Below are 21,796 nucleotides of genomic sequence, written 5' to 3'. Positions count from 1 at the left end.
CTTCTCATACAGCACATCATATATGGTGTTGTTTGCATGCACATCTTACTTCCTCTAACCCCAGACTAAGTTTCTGCTTTTTTCTTCAGTGCCAATCCAATAGCCATGAATGAAACTATTTAATAGGTATTCATTGAATAAATGATAACAGAAATGCAATGCAGGCCCTAGTTAGTTGGCTCAGTGGTGGAGTGTTGGTCTGCTGTGTGGATGTCCTGAGTTCATTTCCTCATCAGGGCATGCAGGTGAAGCAACCATTTGCTTCTCCATCCTTTCCCCTCTCACTTCTCTTTCTTTCTCTCTCTTTTACCCTCCTGAAGTCATTGCTAGATTGGAGCAAGTTGGCCCCAGGTGCTGAGGATTGCTCCATGGCCTCTACCTCAGGCACTAAGAAGAGCCCGGTTGCTGTGCAATGGAGCAATGCCCCAGATGGGCAGAGTATCACCCCCAAAAGGACTTGCCAGGTGAGTCCCAATCATGGGCGCATGCAGGAGTCTGTCTCTCTGCCTCTCCTCATCTCACTGAATAACAAAAAAAAAAGAGGAAGTGCAATTCATATTTTCCTGGACACTTCAGTTGGAAGACAGAATGTGAAGAAGGTGCATAATTGTCACAAATAATTATTTCTCTGGCTCTGGCCCCACCTACACATGAGTGAATTTGTTACATGTTAACGAGCTCACCATGTCTATGATTATCCACCATTAGCCAAAAATGCTTTCCAAACTGTAGGCATTGAATTGGGAGAGAGGCAGTGGTGGGACTCAGCTGGTTCGCACCAGTTCAACAGAACCAATACCTACTTTTTTGTTGAGTTTGGCAAACTGGTTGTTAAAATGGCACTTGTAATTGGGATTCTCTTTAAGGTGGGCGCCTGGGCAGCCACCCAACCTGAAATTTAAAAATTTACATTCCTTACTTTTTTAATGTTTATCTGCACAACAGTGTATTCTAAGCCCCTACCTCTAAAGGAAAGTGAAAAGATGGTTAAGGATAAATCACACAGCCAATGATGCTTGGATAAAAGGGAAGAAAATTTCAAGTGAGGATGCCAATCAAGAAGCAAGATGGAAATGTCTTAAATAACAATTTTCTTGTTTCTTGTTAGGCGTTATTTAATATTTTTCATTAATATTTTAAAACTCATAACATAATTTAATTTTGTGTCCCTCTTTTATTGTTCTTATTTAACTATTAAATGCATGAAATAATAAACTACCTTTTAGTACATCATATTTTTTATACTTAAAAGTATCTTTAGGGCAGACGACCGGTTGTTAAATTATTTGAATCCCACCACTGGGGAGAGGAGCTGAGACAGCCATTGCAATGACCCAATGCAATGGAGACTGGGCATGCTGACTTGACCCAGCATTTCCTCAGCGGCTATAAATGTCTGACACTATGGTCCCCATGAGAAACAGAGAGAAACTCGGAGTACTCAGAACTCCACAGATGCTCCACCTGGCCTAATACCAGATACTCTTCATTCACCCTACTACATACCAGGCGCTGAGCTAAGCACGTCACTCCCTGCATCCTCACAACTATAAGGTGAGTGTTATTTTTATCCCTATTTTACAGATAAGAAACTGAGGCTCAGAGAAGTTAAATACCAGCTACCAAGACGCACAGCTGAGATCTAAATCCCACTTTCCATGATCTCTGAACCCACACTTTTAAACATTATTCTCTCTTCCTTCCCAGTTTCCAGAGGTAAGGCAGGATAACCTCAAATGCAGACGGTAATAGCGGTAAGGTCACTCATCTCAGGGAAAGTTGTTCTCAGTTCTACCAACTCTTCTCCTGCTAAAATTCCCTGTGCACAGTGACTCAATAATGTGGCCAGGGAAAAGAAACTGAAGCACATGAATTTTATGGATTACCACACCTGTGTTTTCTGACAGAATAAATAGAATACTTCACACTCTCTAGCCCTCAAGAGCAACCCTTCCTAAAAAGTTTTACAGCTCCATTTGGTTTCAATGACACTGTACTTGGCTCTTCCATGAAAGCAGAACAGCCCTGGTCTTCAAGCATTCTGGCACTGTAAACAACAGCTGACTGAATTATCCCTTTTCTTCTTCTCCAGTTAGAAGGAAACAGTGCAGGAGGACTGTCAGCACTTGGACTTGATCATATAGACAAAAACATTGCACCTCTAAACTTGACTTGAAGAGCTGTGTGGCTTTGAGCAGAAGACTGTGATTGTTCATCTGGGAGTTAGTGATAGTCAAGCTCATCAAATAAACTCTCTGAACTTTAGTATCAATTTGTAAATAAAAACATAGCTTTTATTACTTACAAATTCATATTGTAATTCAAACTGGATTAAGGAAGTGTTACCTGATTAGGTCCTTGGGAGGTAGATATTGATTTAAAATTTGTCAGTAATTAACACATTAGTTTCATATAAATAACCACCCCTAATGGAGCTTGAGTGTGCTTTCAGTAATAATTACATAGCCAACCTTGACTCCCTAAGAGCTCGAAGGTTAAAGAAAAGTTTCATCATTGTTGGAGTGATCATAGAATCTGAACTAATGAGACTTTGCTATTAGGATAAAAGAAATGGGAGTGTGGATCAAGCATCAAAGAAAATACAAAGGGGAAAACACTACCCTGGAATGAAAGTTGGAGAAATTACCCACCAGCCAACTGCAGGAAAAAACCAAAGCAGTGAAAATAAATCAATAGGTAAGCAGATTAAAACAGCAAAGCCATGAGCTCCTGAGCTCTACATATTGATTTTGGGGGAAAGAATCTGGTGATTCCTTGAGACATGGACAGTTTTGTAAACATGTAATAAAGTCCACATCAGATCCCTCTTTTGGGTTGAGGAGGAGGACTCAAGACAGGGTTTACTGTCTGCACTGGAGTCTAGCTGTCACCATAGGAACGTTTATCCCTAAGCTAAATGGTCAGTCAGGTGGGAACACAGAAGTGCGCTGATGAACTGACACTGCGCACCATTAGAAACAGAAGCACTAAATATCATAGCTTTGTTCCTCCAATGTGTTCCATGGTCACACACAGCCACTGAAGCTATTTCACCTGTTGTAAGCAGGCGGGAGGGAGGGGCAGAGCACAGCTGGTAACACTGGAGAGTGCCGTGGTATGGAAAAGCATTTAGCAATTGGGGAAAAGAAATCAAGAGGAGAAAGACAGCTTTACTGACTTAAAAGCCAAAATAAGTGACAGAGCAAGAGGCAAAATCTTAAATGGAAGGAACTTAGTTTCAATTATTCATCATTTAAAAAAAGTGGGAAATCCATAAATCCCCTTCATTTTGATTGACATCATGACTTTGCCCTTAGATTTGAGTGGTTTACACATATGTGGTACTCGAATTGTGAGAATTTTGTTCAGATACACAAATCAGGCCATGTGGTAAAGAACTATTTTAAGAAGAGGTTACAGGCTCCGGCTCCCCTATTTTGCCCACATGCAAATCAGAGACCTGGGTTTGAACCAGAACTCTGTCACCTTGGAAGGTGTTGCTATCCACCAACATGTGGTCCTTCCCCACTTTAGGTGATGGGAGAGGCTTGCACCTCTCTATCACCTTGAAGTTAGGCATGGCCATAGAAAATATTCTGGCCAGTGACATAAGAGTGAAAAATCATAGGTGTCACTTCTGGGTAGATGCTTTTAAGGGCTTCTGCAAGATTGTCCCTCTTACTTTCCCTGGCCCCAGCAATCACCAACATTCCAGATGGTGGTGCTGTCCTCCCAGTCAGAGCCCCCTTCAAACCCACGACGGACGGGAACTCAGATGAGGAACAAACTTTTGCAACACTGGCGTCCGGTGATTAGTAACAGCTATTCGACTTTGGGAAAGCTGCTGACAATCTCCAACCCTCCGTTTTCCCATCAGAAAATGAGAAGGGCTTCAGAAAATGGTAACTTGGTCATCCTCCAAATAGTAACCACACTTTAATAACTGTTCATATTATGCCGGTCAATACCTTTTCTAGCTGTACATTATATTTCCTCCGCATGCCAATCTAATAAGATAGGTGTTATTGATCTTGTTACAGATGATAAAATTAAGCCCTAAAGAGGTTCACTAGTTAAATAAAGGTCAAGCTAGTGATCAGAAGAACCAGATCATTCTGAGCCAGAGCTCTTAATTTTACCTCCTTCCCTAAAAGCAGCTAATTCAGCTGTTAATAAGTGAGATCTCCATTGCAACATATTAGTAATTAAGATAAATATCTTAATAATTAAAAATAAGGAAAAAGGAAACAAATAATATAGAGTTTTAAATCATTATCTTCTTTATTATAAATAGCATCTATCTCACTAACTGATTTGATTTTAATGATTCCAGTTAAAGCCAGACCCAGCAATCCCTAATCTAAGGTTGCCGACTCCCAAGGGTTTATTAAGGTAATCATATGAGTTTGCAAGCTATGCTCAGGATTTCAACAAGTCTAGAAGAAATAATATATTTGCATAAGGCAAAATGGCCCCAATTAAATAAAAAAATAGTTTATTTTTTATTTGTTTGTTTTTATCAGAATTTATAATGGGTCATCTTACTATGACACATTTGGCTTTCCCATAGGAAGACACCATTTGTTATCACCCTGGAATAAAAATTGTCTTTTTCAAAACATTAGGTTTCTAATATTTTTCTTTTTCAGTACACAAGAAGCTCTTAACTGTTAAAAGCTTGTTAAATACTATTATATCTCAAATCTCAAATCTTTTCCAGAACAAGCTTAATCTTACTTTTCCCCATCTCTTTGCAACTTAGCTCCTTTGCAACTTGTCCCCAACAGCCCAGGGACATAGTGGGAAGCAGCACAGCAGGGAACATAGATGACAGAAAGGAAGATGAGGAACAATGTGGTACTAGCAGAGGGACCAGCAGGGGAGTGGATTCACTGGAACCCATGAGGGGAGCAACTCCTCTTTAGGTAAATTGGTGAAAGGAGAAGCTGATGGAAGAAATGAAAATGATAGAATTAAAGTAACCTTCCCCTTCAGGCAACCTGGTCTGAACACCTAGAATGTGAAGGGGGATATAGCTCAGAGGAATTGGCAGGTGAATTTTGAAGGAAATATGGGTCCAAACAAATGAGTGCCAGTCAAGAAGGCATCCTGCGGCTGTTTCTCCCCGTACCTCCACCTCATAGCTACTCATTTTCAGACTGAATAAATTAAAGTTGCTTCAGTTGTCCCCAGAGTAAGCACAGTGGTTAAACTTATTTCAAAGGATTTTTTGTTCAGATTCCAGGAGGACAGTGATAGGCCTTGCTATCAAAGCAAATAAAGAAACCCTTCTATAGTTGCAGCAGCAGCAATGACAAATACATATATAAAATGAATACATCCTGTGTGCCAGGCTTTGTGCTAAATGCTTTAAATGTCATATTCATCTTACACTCAAATGTTATTCCCCCTTTTTACAGGGAAAGGTGCTGAGAAGCAAGGAAGTGATTTGCTCACGTTACATGCTTATAAGCGGCGACACCTTCTTAGCAATGGCAGTCAGCTGCTGTGTTCTACTGTCCCCTTCAGGGGTCTGAGGGTAAGCAAAAGCACAAATCGAGAATGTCATCAAGGTAGCATAAAGGAGCCAGAATTTATCGAGTTTCCCCAATGTGCTACCCACCCACACACATTTGAGGTGGGGAGGTGTTATTATTCTCAGGGTACGGATGAGAGAATTGAGGCACAGAGAGATTACTGGGTTGGCCAACGAAGTAGACAAGACACAAACCAGAGCAATCTCGATCCACATTTAGTAGTGCTGTCTCTGCAACACGTTGAATCTTAGTTAGCCTCAAAATATTATTTTTTTATATAAATATCAAGATATCTACCCAGTGTTGGGCAAATGAGTTGTAAAATTTGTATTTTCTGGTTTTTTCTCACTCTTATTGTTAAAAATGGCTGCTATTCTCATGTGATGATGCTCTCACGTGATACAGCTAATTGCCTTTCAAGCTTGGAAAGGGGCTTGGTTATGCTAATGTGTGTATGTGTGTTGGGGAAGGACATTTGTGCCAAAAAGTTTTAAAAGGAGGAGGTAGGAGGCCATTTTGGAGAGGAAACTGCGCTGTGGTAGGGCGGAGGAGCCCATGTTGTAGCAGGGCAGGGAGGCCAGGTGGTTGGAGGGGAGGAGGCAGCCAAAATGAAGGCAAACAGAGGTGGAAGCCTTTGATTCTAGGAAAGAATTGGAAAGAATGGGTTTTGGTGCCCGTGTGTTTGTTTTTCACTCGTTGGCCAGTACAAGTCTAGAATAAAGGAAAATGACTCACCAGTTTTTGGCTCCACTGTTTCTTTACAATCTGTCCAAATCATCGTGAACCTAAACTTGCATGAGCTAGATGGCTATGATGGTGGCCACAGCTACTGACCATACACCCAGGTAGTTTCTTGGAAACTCAATATAAGGCAATTTTGAGACATGACAACTAAAAACACCAATTGTGATGCTGATTTACAATCTTAGACATACAAGATGAGCTTGATCTGATCACATTGGGAACAGTGATAGAGTTATACCTCAGGTACATATTAGTCACTGCATTCTCCAAATTCAGAAGCAAAGTCCAAGCTCTCTGAGTTGAGTTCTGAAAGCTCTCTTCATTTGATTCAAGGTAAGGGAGAAGTGTTCCCTCTCATCCATGGCCGGTAGATGTGGAAACAGAGAAATCAATACATTTACAACTCTCTTCAGTGAAATCCTCACCACCAGCTTCTTCCTCTTTGTCTGGTAGTGAGTGATAAACGATGCATATCCTGCCTGTGTTTCCAGCCCCTCTCTCTAGGGTATGGCTGGGCTGTCTACGTGCGATACACAGGCTATGCTCAGCATCCGCAGCTCCTGGGTGGACTGCTCACATAGATCATGATGTGAATGGTGCCCCTGCAGTTCTGCAACTGACAGCCCTATTGCCACCCATGCTATATTCTCTGCCTATGAGATCTCTGCTGAAATTAAGATAGGAAAAGTGTGAGGCCAGTAGCCACAGCCACCATCACAGCCGTCTGGCCCATGCAGGTTTGCATTTGCTTTGGACAGATGGTAATGAAACAACGGAGCCAAGAACTGGTGGGCCATTAGCTTTCATCCTAGCTTGCACCTGGCGGGCAAGAAATACACACGGTGGAAAACGCTTCCTTTTCCATTCAGGGCTCCCAAAGCCACTGAGTTATCCGAGATTCCTAGAATCAAAGGTTTTTTTTACCTCACCAGCCTATTCACCTCTGTTTCCCATCTCCTTCTCTCTACACAAACTCTGCACAAACTGGCTTCTCCTTCAGCATTCCACCATCTTGGCTGCTTCTCCTCTCCTCCATGTGGTCTTTCTCTGCTCTCTTCCAGCATGAGCTCCTCTGTCCCATTTTATAGTGTAGAAATCAAAACTTTTAATCCAATATATAAACAAGGAAGTCTCTGATACAAAGTCACTTATCTGAAGCATAAATAAGATTCCTCATGAGAGTTCACTATCCCACATCATGTAACAGTCAAGGGTGTGGGGAGAAGCTTAGTTTTGAAAAGATCTTAGTATTAAAAGGGCAGGAAAGGCTTAATCTTAAAACTAAGCCTTAGGCTATAAAGACCCTGCTTGCTTACAGCCTGACCCCCATATTCAATGCAAACTATAAGCAGGCAAACATATATATCATATTTGCAAACTTATTTGACCGACAAAAAGGCATTTTTATTTACTTCTGAGTATTACATTTAACATTCTAAAATAAAAGAATTACATTTAATGTAGAACACCAGCCCGCTGGGAACTACTAGTGCCATGTGGGAAAAACCTACTCAAGACACAAACTGATGTCAAGAGTAAGAGAGAGGGAGGTCTGCCAAGGGAGGCAAAGGATACCTCTTGAATCTCCTTCTCCCTTAGGTTTTATTGTCAGAAGCAGAACAGAGGTAACAGGATTACAAGGGAGGGAGATCAGGAGAAAGGGGGACAATGATTAATGGCCATTTTTGCTAGAAAAGGAGCTAAATTGGTCAGTACATTCCTTTCTTTTGCTAATTAACAAGCACAAAGGAACGGGTAATCTAGAACCTCTAGGCTAATTTTCTAAAGCCCATTTACATGCATTCCTTTTTGTCTGCACAAAGGTCACTCATTCACACTTTCTTGGTGTTTGCATCCAAGAGACATTCACTCAGGGCTTTTAACTGAAATTCCCCAATCCAAAGCATAGAGGGTTCAAGGTTAAATGGGTGATTCCCTACAATTTAAAAGTGCAATATCAAGTATCAGTTTATTAAAATGGTGAGCATGCTAGATTCCATATCCTAGAAGAGACCAATTGTTGGGCGGATAAAATGTATTATGCTCACTTTGTTAAAGATGGCACTGCCCATGTGGAGGCCATTGCCCAGGTGATATTAATATGTGTTGGGGGCGGGCTGTGGGCAGGCAGAATCCTTGTAGCCTGGGGCTTGGTTTTGGGATTAAGCCTTTCCCACCCTTTTTGATGTGGGGTGGTACAATCCCATTATGCCCCAGCTGGGTGGCTTTGTGTTGGAGACTTCCCTGTTTGTATATTGAATTGAAGGTTTTGGTTTCTACGCTATAAAGTGGGGACAGGGTGGGAGCTTGCTCTCTTGGTTCCTGAGATTATCATTAGAGGAGAGAGCAGAGAGGAGAGCAGAGTAAGGCCATGTGGAGGAGGCCAGGAGAAGCAGCCAAGATGGTGGAGTGCTGAGTGAGAAGCCAGTTTGTGCAGAGTTTGTGCAAGGAGAAGGAAGGAGATGGGGAACAGAGGTGAATAAAGTCTGGTGAGCTTGAAACCTTTGATTCTAGGAAACTCGGATAAGTCAGTAGCTTTGTGAGCACTGAATGTGAGTGGGTTTTGAAGCCCAGTGTGTATTTTTACTTGCCCGCCAGGTGCAAGCTAGGATTAAAGTTGATGGCTCATCAGTTTTTGGCTCCATTGTTTCTTTACCGACTGTCCGAATCCAATGCGAACCTGCATGGGCCAGGTGGCTGTGATAGTGGCCGTGGCTTCTGGCTTTACACCAATGAAATAATTGGTGCTGTCTAAACTAAATATGATAGGACTCTGGAAAGTATCAATGGCATTGAATATTTGAAAGGATTTTATGCAAAAGAGAGAAAAGACTGAGAAGTTTCGTGGGAGATCATTAGAAGTTATGAAATGATTTTTGGCTCAGTAAAGTGAAAACTTTCCAGAACCAAGCAACAATTACAAATCTTTTTGCAACAATTCTATGAGAACGGAAACACTTTACACCTATATTATAGAGGATGTGTCCAAAAATGAAAAGGGCAGTGTGGGTCAAATAAGTTTGCAAATATGATGTATATGTTTGCTCGCTTATAGTTTGCATTGGGTGTGGGGGACAGGCTGTAAGCAGGCAGGGTCCTTATAGCCTAAGGCTTAGTTTTTAGACTAAGCCTTTCCCACCCTTTTAATACTAAGATCTTCTCAACACTAGGCTTTTCCCCACACCCTTGACTGTTGCATGATGTGTGGTGGTGCACTCTTATAAGGAATCCCATTTATGCCTCAAATAAGTGGCTTTATATCAGAGACTTCCTTATTAGTATACTGGCTTAAAGGCTTTAATTTCTACACTATAAAATAAGGGAGACCAGGGGCTCTCTCTCTCTCTCTCTCAGTTCCTGAAATTAGCATTGCAGAGGAGAAGCAGCCAAGATGGTAGAGTGCTAAAGAAGAAGCCAGTTTGTGCAGAGTTTGTGCAGAGAGAAGGAGATGGGGAACAGAGGTGAATAAGGCTGATGAGGTAGAAACCTTTGATTCTAGGAATACTCGGATGAGTCAGTGGCTTTGGGAGCCCTGAATGGAAAGGGAAGTGTTTTCCCACTGTGTGTATTTCTTGCCCGCCTGGTGCGAGCTAGGATTAAAGCTAATAGCCCACCAGTTCTTGGCTCCCTTGTTTCATTACCATCTGTCCGAATCAAATGCGAACCTGCATGGGCCAGGCGGCTGTGATGGTGGCTGTGGTTACTGGCTTTACAGACAGTGTTTGATGGTAAAGTTCTTTATCTCTAGAAATGCTCAAACATTCTAAAGATCTTTGTACAGAATTATATTGAAATAAATTGATTATAAGGCTTCTTCTAGAAAACTCTAACCCTGAGTATATGATATTTATAGGTATAGAGACTGTGACATTCCCTCTGAACCTCCACCAGCCCTGGAGGAAGGAGATGTCCTCACCTCCCTGATGGAAGGAGATTGAGGCCTTGCAATACGTACTTGATGCAGTCCTCACATGTGACAATTTTAACCCTTTGAGTAGTACGAACATTAATCTATATCCTCGTGCCTCCTGACCATCCAGATAACAAAATTTTTTATTTTAAAAATGTGTAATGCAACATTAAAAAAAGGTAAATGTATGTTTTTCTTGTTTCCATAAATTGGTTATCAAAGAAACATGATTTTAAGTTCATAAAACTGGAACTGGAACTAATTTCATTTTTTGAAAAAATATTCACTCCCAGGGGTCAGCAAGCATAAAAAGAAACTCACTACTCAAAGGGTTAAAGTTGTTTTCAAATCTTAAGTAGCTAAACAAAAGCCACAGAGAATATATAGTTTGGTTAAAGACATATTTTATTTTTTATTCCTGGAAGATCCAATAATAATAACTTGAAAAGAATGAGAATATTTGAGAGAAGTGATAATAAAGAACTTAGCATTGCTCTGTATACAAATGAGTTTTCCCGCGTCCAATCTGGAATATTTTTCTGCCTTCTTATAGTCTTTAACCAGGAGTCAAAAACCCAAAGGAGGAAGAGGAATATAAGACACTAGGGAATGACAGGCCTGTAGCAGAGATCACATGCTTGCCTAAAAAGCCATGATCTTGGGCCCAGCTATTTGTTGCCTTCTAAAAATGCCTTCTACAATGGCCACAGCTTTTTTTCAAAGAAGCTAAAAATAAAAATAATATTTTTTTATTCTTTTCTAAGTGAGAGAAGGCGAGATAGAGAGACAAACTCCCACATGCACCTTGACCAGGATCTACCTGGCAACCCCCATCTGGGGCCAATGGTCTGCCTATCTGGGGCCATGCTCACAACTGAGCTATTTTTAGCACCTGAATCAGAGCTTCCACAGAGCCATCCTCAGCTCATGGGCTGATGCGCTTGAACCAATTGAGCCATGGCTGCAGGAGGGGAAGAAAGAGAAATAGAAAGAAGGGGGAAGAGAAGGAGTGGAAAAACATGGTTGCTTTGCATGTGTGCCCCAACCAGGAATCAAACCTGGGACATCCACATCCTGGATTGATGTTCTACCATTGGGTCAACTGGCCAGGGCTAAAAAAATTTTTTAAAGATGATTTTGGTTACATTTTCTAACTTTTAGAACACTATGAAGGCCCAACAAAAATTACCTGCATTTAGAATTCTGCCTACTGGCTTCTAGCCTGTGACTGCAGATTAGAACTTTGTTCTGAAAAGAAAGGCTCATCCTTTAGAGTAAGGTGGGTGGGAAGCCCATGCATGCATTTATGCCTCCTGGTGAGCCAGCAGATATCTACTGGGCAACTGAAGATAAAGAAAAGGGTGAATAGCCTGACTGGTGGTGGTACAGTGGGTTGAGCATCAGCCCAGAATGCTTAGGGTCCTGGTTGGAAGCCCCAAGGTCATTGGCTAGAGTGTGGGCTTGTCAGCTTGGGCACAGGGTCACTACTTTGAGCATGGGATCATCAACATGATCCCAAGGTTGCTAGCTTGAGCCCAAAGGTCACTGGCTCAAACGAGGAGTCACTGACTCGGCTTGAGCCCCCACGCCCATCAAGGCACACATGAGAAGCAATCAGTAAACAACTAAAGTGAATCAACTACACGTTGATACATCTTATCTCTCTCCTCCACCCCCTTACTGTCTCTAACTCTCAAAAAAAAAAAAAAAAAAAAAAAAGGATGAACAGCTATACACTGGTGGGAAAATCTAAAAAAGGCTCCACTAGGGTGATTCCCTATGTGTGATTGCTCTGCAGGATTTGAAAGGCCAGAGGTCACCTTGCACTGTCCTGCTGGAGCTCCTGGGTGTTCTTTTCTTTAAGGAGTAACAGATTTGGGAAGACCACTGCATTTTCCGGCAATTCCTGCCCCTGTGGGTAGGGGGCAGATTTTCCCCAAAGGGTAAATGAAAGTTCTCAAGGCCAAGTTTGAAGAGAAAGAAAGGCATTCTTTGGAAGCAGCAGAGATCTTAGAAAATTCAGCAAAGATGGAAGCTGGGGATCACCACCAGGAGGCCCTGGAGAATGCTTTAACTCCTTGATGTTTGTTTCTCAGATTGGATGAAAAGTCATATTTTTCTATATAATTTTAAGTGTCTTTCCCCAACTAAATTAAAACCCTTCAGGCAACAGCACATCTAACATCAGCGCTGTTTTTAGATGGGTGGTCTGACAGTTCATTCATATTGATTTTAGCTTTGGTACAAGTTTGATTAAACAACAGAACCCTAGAAGCACACAAAAAAAATTTTTTTAAGAATAAATGTAGAAAGAACAGAGTTTGAGATGTGGTTAGATTGTAAAGGCAGTAGGTATAATATGCAGATATGATAATAATTGATTTTATAATTATGTGTGTTCCCTAAAATTCTAGATAAGTCACAGAGAGACAGACTTAATACTTTTCTCAATTGAGAAGGAACGTGATAAGCAACATCAGAGCTTATACATTGTTTTTGTTTTTTATTTTACTTACTTAGGGAATGCTCAACTCATTCAGCTATTCAGAGAAATCCATCATCATGCAGAGGCTACATGATGAAATGGCTGGCCAACTCAGGCCAGATGGCGTCCAGCCTGAACCGCCCCTGCACACAAATGGGGATGAACAAGGTCATCAGTAGGCCCTAAGCTATCCAGCTTTTCCTGTGCAGGGATGGTCAATGATGCAACAAGAACCATGAACACCTGGGCGAGAACACGCTGCTGCTCCCCCCAGAGCTCTCGTCTCATCAGAAGGCTGGCCTCCACTAATGTCTTTGGGGCAGGCTGGCCCTGACTGAGTGACTGGATGCTAATGACTATGAACTAGAGGGTCACACATCTGAGTGTATAAATCCAGTTGTCAATCATTTCTCAAATTTGGCATCACTGCATAGGCTGACAATTAGCCTGAATTGGCCTAAGGTGATGTTTTTAGTTGCCTCAGGCAAATCAGGCAAGCAACCAAAAATTACCATCAATGGTGTGGCGTTAAAAGCCATATTCAATTCCCACTGCCTATGTAGTCTGCTGTCTAATGACAGGTCCTCTGCTTTGTTTTCTGTGGTTCTTTGAGCAACCACCAGTAGTGGAGCTCATTATCCGAACAAGGAGTAACAACCTGTACTAATAAATCCAGCTTATTTGAGGGAACTTGACAGACAGGATTTGTGGTGATAAAGCATCTGATTACAGATAAAGACCAAAGTGCAAGACTGCCCTGCTGTCCAGTCTCCTTTGTGGATATAAAATTTAGTTCATTACCATTACCTTCTGGAATGACATTAATTCCACTGTGTATAAAACATCAAATAGCAGTACTGGTAACCTTGTCGAGGAACAGAGCTACTCATCAGCCATGGACATAATTGACCTGCCTTTTTAGTAATTGGCAATAGTCTCAGTTAAACAGCCATAGAAATAATGAAGTTTTGCAAAAGTGCACAAGAAAATCTATGGCAGTTACAATCTATGGTATAGATTGCTAATATTCTGATAATGTTTGTGTGATACTGATCCAAAAATCTACAAATTTTGTAGGATAAAAACTTTAATTTCTATATAAAAGTTTGATAGTCAATATAAAAGCCAAAGACAAATAAAAAGAGAGAATGTTAGGATAAAATTGAAGACATAGCCTGACCTGTGGTGGCGCAGTGGATAAAGTGTCGACCTGGAATGCTGAGATCGCTGGTTCAAAACCCTGGGCTTGCCTGATCAAGGCACATATGGGGGTTGAAGCTTTCTGCTCCTCCCGCTTCTCTCTCTCTCTCTCTCCTCTCTAAAATGAATAAAGTCTTTAAAAAAATTTTAAACTTCCCTGTCTACCTACCTTCCTCAGGCACTCTCAAAAAAAAAAAAAAATTTGAAGACATACACAGCTGTAAGATTCGCTTTCTATACTGGAAGCTGAATAAAACCTTGGAATTTACTGTCTCTCTTTCAACATTTCATTTGTACTACTCATTTCTCAGCCAGCACAGGTAAATTCCATCAGAAAAATAACACTCTTGACTTCAATGCATATAAAAGTATGTACATGCAAGAAAACATATTTTGCCTGTTCAAATCCAATTATTTCTGACATGGAAATTACAAACTACTAGACAACTTTATAATTCTGTGTATGTATTGACATTAATAAGCTTAGAAATATTGATTGTTTATATTGCCAGGGATAGGGACTAACCTTAACTTATTTAGTAAACATTAATGAAGAACACACCCAGAACAAGGTTATTCCTGTTGACTCAAAGTGGCATTTTCCAGAACTTCAATAAAGAAACTTTTGAATTTAAAGAAGAGCCTCATTCAGCTATCTGAAAAAGGGACTAAGAGATATATGTGATCTTGACCTAATGACCAATTCTTTTACATCTTTTTCCTTCAAAAGAACACTTCCACTAGGAATTAGTTGGCAAACACATCCAAGGCTTCCTTAGAAGTACTAATTCTAGCTCTCCACTACCACCACGCAGCTAAAGCTGAAAACTACCGGTTTCAATAAAGCTCACCCTTCATGAAGATCCTGCAATGTTAAAGAATGGATAGTAATATCTATAATTTCCACAGTGAGAGTTATTTATTGGAACATGGTGACAGGGCTAAGAAAAAGAGGGGCTACAGGAAGGAGGGAGGTGTGATTGTCTAGGAGAGAGTCTTGTCCGTTGGAAATAATAGATGTTTTGATGTCAAGTGCCGGCACTTACTTGCCACAGGGTAAATGCTCAACAAATGCTACCTTCATTTTCCTCCTCTAATACTATTCCATGTTATTATAGTATTTTGAAGAATACAAAGGGTGTTTACATGTATTATTTCATTTGACCCTCACAACTCCATTTGCAGATAGGCTTTATTTTACGTTTGAAAAGACAGACCATCTGAGAGGTCAGATCTGGAAAGCCGTAGGTCACACAGCTAGTGGAGTTTAGCATTCATAACCCAGATTTTCTGATTCCACGGGCCTATTTTCTTTACTGCTCTAAGCTGCAAGTATTCAGGAATGTGTACCTGGCCACTTTCTGGCTTTAAATTTTCTTCACTGTGTGTCTTCATACCTTCAAGGATCATTTATCATCTCCTTGTGTTTCCTTTTCTGTTTACGCCTCTCTTTCTCCTCATTCTGTTTAAAATATGTTATAAGCATGATGTTCTTAGGTCCATGATTAAAACTTCTTTATTTGGGATCTTGAGCTTTTCAAAGTTAAAGACAACATACAAACAAAGCCCATTTCATTCTGGGCTTTATTTTTCCTTTCAGTGCTTTTGCTCAAATACCAAACACAATTTGCATTTTGCTTGTAAGATAGCAACAGTTGTGTGGCTTTAGCTATTATTGTGCCATTACCATTCTGAGGTGTTGGTTTTGCATTTTTCCTGTGTTCTTCACCTGATGTCCTATCTTGAATTTTTATTTTGCTCTAATCATCTTTCAAACTTGAAATCTTTCTTTTTTACTTTGGCAATTTCAGTTAGAACACTACATTTGCAAAAAAAAAAATGTTCACAGAAAAACTGAAGGTTAAATCAGTTTTATTCTGTAAACAGTGCCTAAATTATCATCTCCTTCCCATAACAACCCAATTAACATGTTAGAGCAAAGCTGAAAAGTCAAAAAATGTGCTGAAAATGTAGAGCTAGGGCGACACCTCCTGGTGAGGAACAAACTGCATTTTGTCCACAGCAGCAAAAACTAATTCAGACCATGATACTCCAGGATAGATTTTACAGGATAGATTTTATTCAAACACACTCACTTTCTGTAAATACCTAGTATGCCTCAGGCACTAGAAATACTGATAGGGCAAGGTATGCTTCTTACATTCAAGAATCTTATCACCTCATGGGGAAAAAAATATCTCAATCTACACACCAATCCATAAAGGGATTACAATCAAGTTTGTCAGCACTGTAATTGTGTTGGGCACAGGGAAGATGCTACAAGGGCCAACAGAGGGAACTTACTCTCATGGATCAGGGAGGTCCTCATAGAGGTGGTGATGCTGAAGTCTTGAGGAGTGAGTAGGTGTTTCCAGGCAAGAAAGCAGGAAGTAGGGCATGCAGAAGGTACAATGTCACACACTGGAGACTAGAGGAGCAGCATGTGTACGAGGCTAAGGGGCCATGTGTTCACTCACCAGAAGATAGTTCAGTCTACCTGGAGGACAGAGCATGCACAGAGAGAGAGATGTGGAGAGGGCTCCAGCCCAAAAAGGCTTTGAAAGCTCATCTAAGAAATGTGGGTTTTGTGATCAGGTTTCAGGGGCCCATTGGAAAATATAAGCATGATGGAGATATGATCATTCTTCCATTAGAAAAATCACTCTGGCTGCAGTGGAGAAGGAGGGAGCAAGATTAGTGACTGTCAGAAAGGCCCAGCAGGGAGCTGCTCCGAGAGCTCTGGAGAGGTGAGTGCCTGGCCCTGGGGCAGGGAACGCAGGGGTGGGCGGAGCTCTGGAGAGGTGAGTGCCCGGCCCTGGGGCAGGGAACGCAGGGTTGGGCAGAGCTCTGGAGAGGTCTGGCCCTGGGGCGGGGAACGCAGGGGTGGGCAGAGCTCTGGAGAGGCGAGTGCCTGGCCCTGGGGCGGGGAACGCAGGGGTGGGCGGAGGGGCAAGTGTTTCAGGAAAGGGCCTGTTTGACAGTGGGCTCTGAGAAAGAAGAAAGGTGTTTAAAGATGCTTTATGCCTATATAGCTTTAACATAAAAATAAAAGGAATATTTCCTTAAAGAAAGAATGCCTCACCTTTTAATGTAGATATCTTTCTTTTCTTTGTATGTAGTCATAGGGAAGAGTTAAAATGTGTCTCATCATATGAGAGCATAATTACACCACAATCCAAGCATGCAATTTTACAAACGAAATTTAGAGACTTTCAAAAAATATTGATCATACTTGAAAACATTTAATGACTGCAATGTGGAAACAGGAGCCCGGAGACACCGATCTGTATTGTTAAGCCTAATCCGGAGGGACTCGAAACATTGAAGACACAAACAAATTTCATCAATTCCACACCAAAGCTTTATTGTCTAACTTGGCCAAACGGCGGCAACTCTGACAGAAATCTGAGGGAGAGCATGTTGGCCCTTTGTTCTACTTAGTTTTTATAGTTTTGCAAGGGGGAAGTACAGAAGCAAAAATTGCAATTAGGTGCCCTTTACCACTATTGGTTATAGTCATATGCCCTTTAACATGATAGGACCATGTTCAATTTGCAAGCCATACATCATTTTGGAGAAAACAAAATTTATAAGTTAACACAATGATAGAAAAATGTCTCTTTACATATTAAAAAACATTACTATATTTTCTAATGTTTATCCGCCATCTCTTTGTCCAGAGTCACACATCTTAACTACATGCATTCACATGGGAGAGGTAGTTTTCCTGGAGTCAAATGCCCGTAAATGGCTCATTACTATAAGAAAAGGTTTATTTTGGTTTTTCTCTTCCTGCACCAGGCTAGCCATTCACTCCTTTCCCCACAGGTGTGGTGGAATGTCAGAGAATCCATGTTTTCCTTCCCTTTGCATTTACAATACAATGCCAAGGCCATCCTGGTTTTATGCCAATCACACAGTACAGAGATTATTCACAAAATTTCTCTGCACACCTTAACCCAAATTAATAAAATGTTCTTTAAGTCTATTAAAATATTAATATTGATTCTGTAGCTTTTGGTACTTTACAACACCTGTGGGTGAGGTGGTGCAGTGGCTCCTCAGGGCTCCTCAGTATCAAGGGCTCTTAAATATTCCTGTAAAAGCCCTGGCCGGTTGGCTCAGTGGTAGAGCGTCGGCCTAGCGTGCGGAGGACCCAGGTTCGATTCCCGGCCAGGGCACACAGGAGAAGCGCCCATTTGCTTCTCCACCCCTCCGCTGCACTTTCCTCTCTGTCTCTCTCTTCCCCTCCCGCAGCCAAGGCTCCATTGGAGCAAAGATGGCCCGGGCGCTGGGGATGGCTCTGTGGCCTCTGCCTCAGGCGCTAGAGTGGCTCTGGTCACCAACATGGTGACGCCCAGGATGGGCGGAGCATCGCCCCCTGGTGGGCAGAGCGTGGCCCCATGGTGGGCGTGCCGGGTGGATCCCGGTCGGGCGCATGCGGGAGTCTGTCTGACTGTCTCTCCCTGTTTCCAGCTTCAGAAAAATGAAAATAAATAAATAAATAAATAAAATACTATAGCCATATGGCATTTAAAAAAAAAAAATATTCCTGTAAAAACACATCTAAAGTCATTGGAAATTTGGGTCACTGTAATGTTTTTCAAAGAAAGATATAACACGTTTTAAATAAACAGCTATAACTAAAAATTTATAAATGAAATATAATGCAAAATAAAAAGCTATGATTTCCCTTTCTGTAAAAATAAATCTAGGGATACATTGTTTATATTCAGTATCATACAAAAGCATGCACTTATAGTTATTTATTCAACAAATACTTACTTGATATTTGTGTGTATGAGCTACCATGAAAGGTACAAATATGAAAAATAATAGAAATCCCTTGCCTTCCATGAATAGATAGTTCAGTTTGTTATATAATCACAGCACCTTGCAGACGCTGCCTCCTGTTGTTGTCTGCGCCCAGCCGTGGTGAACCCCACTGTGCTCTTTGACATCCTGTGGAAGACAAGCCCTGGGGCCACTTCTCCCTCGAGCTGTTATCAGACCAAGTCCCAAAGACAGCAGAAAACATTCATGCTCTGAGTACTGGGGAGAAAAGGTTTAATTACAGAAGTCCTGTTTTCACATAATTATTCTGAGATTTATGTGCCAGGGTGATGACTTCGCATGCCACAACAGCACAGGCGGCAAGCCCATCTATGGGGAGATATTTGTTGATGATAATTTATCCTGAAGCATATGGGTCCTGGCATCTTGTCCATGGCAAACTGTTTCCAGTTTTTCATCTTCACTGCCAAGACTGAGTGGTTGGATGGCAAGCATGTGGTCTTGGACCAGGTGAAAGGCGACATGGATATTGTAATAGTCATGGCGCCTTTGGGTCCAGGAAGACCAATGAGAAGTTCACCATTGCTGGCTGTGGACAATTCTAATAAATTTCCTTATGTTTTATCTTACCATATTTCCCCATGTATAAGATGCACTTTTTCCCCCCCCCGAAAAATTTGGGGTCTGAAAACTGGGTGCGTCTTATACTGTGGTTGGGACACTGATTAGTCATCAGACACAGATGAGGACAAGCTAATGGATGGGAGTTTTGACAGTGATGAGTTGTATGAATTTTATGATGAATAAAACTTGAGTTCAATAACTTTATGTAATGCATTCTTTTTTTTTCAAATTTCAGGCCCCAAAATTAAGATGCCTTTTATACGTGGGGAAATACGGTAAACACCAGACCATTACTTTTATAGCTTAGGGGAGCACTCCTTCACCCCCATCTGCTTGGAATGTTCTATAATCTTCATGCTCTCACTATAGTTAATTGGGTTCCATATTTCCCTCACTCCTTCCAAGTCTAGTGGGATTACAAAGTTTATGATTATAAAATCAAAACTAAACAATTAAAATATATATGTACATATATATGTATACACAATATGTTTACATATATGCACACACATAAATTTATATGTATACTATATGTATACATAATATATATGTTATATTCATTTTAATAATAATCTCAAACCATGAAGTGTGAGGAGATGCTTTAGAAATAAACAACTAACTATATCTTCTTTATTAAAAATATTTGACCTGTGACAGCTGCAGAGTGATTTTTTAATTCATTTTTTATATAAACATAATTTTATAGATTTAAAGCATAGCTTAGCCCTGGCCAGTTGGCTCAGTGGTAGAGCGTCGGCCTGCCATGCAGGAGTCCCGGGTTCAATTCCCGGCCAGGACACACAGGAGAAGCACCTACCTGCTTCTCCACCCCTCCCCCTCTCCTTCCTCTCTGTCTCTCTCTTCCCGCAGCCAAGGCTCCATTGGAGCAAAGTTGGCCAGGGCACTGGGGATGGTTCTATGGCCTCTGCCCCAGGTGCTAGAATGGCTCTGGTTGCAACAGAGCAACGCCCCAGATGGGCAGAGCGTCGCCCTCTGGTGGGCGTGTCAGGTGGATCCCATTTGGGCGCATGCGGGAGTCTGTCTGACTGCTTCCCCGTTTCCAACTTCAGAAAAAAATACACACACACACACACACACACACACACACACACACACAGCATAGCTTAACCATCTATATCAGACTACCTGACAATATATTATACGTTCCTTAATCAAGTACACTAAAATGCAAGTTAAAAAAACTTAAAAAAAAAAGAAATCAGGTAACATAGCACTGTATACAGAATATATGCATTTTAGAAATTGTTTCACTTGGCCCTGGCCGGTTGGCTCAGCGGTAGAGCATCAGCCTGGCGTGTGGGGGACCGGGTTCAATTCCCGGCCAGGACACATAGGAGAAGTGCCCATTTGCTTCTCCACCCCCCCCCTCCTTCCTCTCTGTCTCTCTCTTCCCCTCCCGCAGCCAAGGCTCCATTGGAGAAAAGATGGCCCGGGTGCTGGGGATGGCTCCTTGGCCTCTGCCCCAGGCGCTGGAGTGGCTCTGGTCGTGGCAGAGTGATGCCCCAGAGGAGCAGAGCATCGCCCCCTGGTGGGCAGAGCATTGCCCCTGGTGGGCGTGCCGGGTGGATCCCGGTTGGGCGCATGCGGGAGTCTGCCTGACTGTCTCTCCCCGTTTCCAGCTTCAGAAAAATACAAAAAAAAAAAAAAAATAGTTTTACTTAATACAGTATGTAGTTCCACAAGAATAATTATGATAAACAGCATTCTTTTCAAAAACAAAGTATATATTAAATAGACTAAAAGCAGCACAGAAGAATAAAAATTCAAACATAAAGTGACATAATGTTGCCAGGTAATATGGGTACAACTATCCCCTGTGAATATATATCCCACCATAATTAAACAGGTAAGCTAAAAAAGTTTTACTTATAAAAATATTTGATCAGCCTGACCTGTGGTGGCGCAGTGGATAAAGCGTTGACCTGGAAATGCTGAGGTCGCCGGTTCGAAACCCTGGGCTTGCCTGGTCAAGGCACATGTGGGAGTTGATGCTTCCAGCTCCTCCCCCCATCTCTCTCTCCTCTCTCTCTCCCTCTCTCTCTCCTCTCTAAAAATGAATAAAAAATAAATAAATAAATAAAAAATTAAATGAAAAAATTAAAAAAAATACTAAAAAAAAAAAAAAAAAATATTTGATCACCTAGCACTTTCACAGGTCCTCCTCGAGACAGTGGGGCCAGGACTTGGTAGCTGGTAGCTGAAACAAAAGCCTTGATTGCATCCTTGCCCTGGGCCTGTGCCAGTGGCAGCTGTCACTCAACAGAACAGAGAAAAGAAGAAAAAAAAAAATTTGATCAGAAAATAAAGGTTAGGTTTATTAAGTGTATTTTTGAATCACATGTTTACTATCTACAGCACGTATTTCATATGCTAATTTAAATGTCATCAGGTGGCATTTATTAATATTTCAAATTTTATATCAAAGTGAATTTCAGGAATTGAAAAAATTATATATAACTCCAAATGGCTTTTAAAAACTAC

At 41.4% G+C, this 21,796-nt stretch overlaps 2 non-coding genes and 1 pseudogene across 2 annotated transcripts; all 3 read left to right on the top strand.

The window, feature by feature from the left end:
• Positions 1-3,715: 3,715 nt before the first annotated feature.
• LOC136329998 (peptidyl-prolyl cis-trans isomerase A-like) lies at positions 3,716-19,275 on the top strand (annotated as a pseudogene).
• Positions 19,276-20,017: 742 nt separating this feature from the next.
• TRNAG-GCC (transfer RNA glycine (anticodon GCC)) lies at positions 20,018-20,093 on the top strand. Its single transcript has one exon. It is a non-coding gene; the product is annotated as a tRNA-Gly (tRNA).
• A 1,362-nt stretch (positions 20,094-21,455) lies between these two features.
• Positions 21,456-21,585, top strand: LOC136332384 (small nucleolar RNA SNORA30/SNORA37 family). Its single transcript, XR_010730653.1, has one exon. It is a non-coding gene; the product is annotated as a small nucleolar RNA SNORA30/SNORA37 family (small nucleolar RNA).
• The last annotated feature ends 211 nt before the right edge of the window (positions 21,586-21,796 follow it).

The sequence above is a fragment of the Saccopteryx bilineata genome, chromosome 3 (genome assembly GCF_036850765.1).
Source record: "Saccopteryx bilineata isolate mSacBil1 chromosome 3, mSacBil1_pri_phased_curated, whole genome shotgun sequence".
In the NCBI taxonomy this organism is placed as follows: Eukaryota; Metazoa; Chordata; class Mammalia; order Chiroptera; family Emballonuridae; genus Saccopteryx; species Saccopteryx bilineata.
Note: the sequence above shows the minus strand (reverse complement) of the source record. Positions and strands in the feature narration are given on the sequence as shown.